General features: G+C 31.9%; 1 long non-coding RNA gene across 1 annotated transcript; it reads right to left on the bottom strand.

Annotated features, from left to right (window-relative positions):
- Positions 1-448, bottom strand: LOC104775000. The gene is made up of 3 exons (XR_765635.1): positions 333-448; positions 125-194; positions 1-47 (listed from the first exon to the last, which is right to left on the bottom strand). It is a non-coding gene; the product is annotated as an uncharacterized LOC104775000 (long non-coding RNA).
- Between the last annotated feature and the right edge of the window lie 7 nt (positions 449-455).

Raw genomic sequence — 455 nt, 5'->3', positions numbered from 1 at the left:
GTGTTCATCAGCTGAAGGCTTTTCATATGAAACTTCGCTTTTACCCTCTGTGATATAACACCTAAACTTGAACAATAGTTACCCTTCAAGTAAATGATTTTACAGACAATAAGCAAAATCCTACCTATTGTCGTTCTACCAATTTCTTCATTTCTTCATCAGTTTTTTTTGTGCTTGAATATCCATTTTTTTTGCTAACCATAAGAGAAGATCAAAGGAAGAGACATAAAAAATAGGAATTTATGAAATGTATTATGTAAAGAGTGGCTTGAAACATAACATTAGTTACCATTCAAAGTGAATGATTTTAAAGACAATAAGCAAAAGCCAACCTGTTGCAGTTCTGTCGATCTCTTCATTTCTTTATCAGATTTCTTTTCCTACTGAATAACCATCGAGTTTTGCTAACAATAGGTGAATATCAGAGGAAGAGACAGAAAAAATACAAACTTATG

The sequence above is a fragment of the Camelina sativa genome, unplaced genomic scaffold, assembly GCF_000633955.1.
Source record: "Camelina sativa cultivar DH55 unplaced genomic scaffold, Cs unpScaffold07713, whole genome shotgun sequence".
NCBI classification, from domain to species: Eukaryota; Viridiplantae; Streptophyta; class Magnoliopsida; order Brassicales; family Brassicaceae; genus Camelina; species Camelina sativa.
This window is presented reverse-complemented; position numbering and strand designations above follow the sequence as displayed.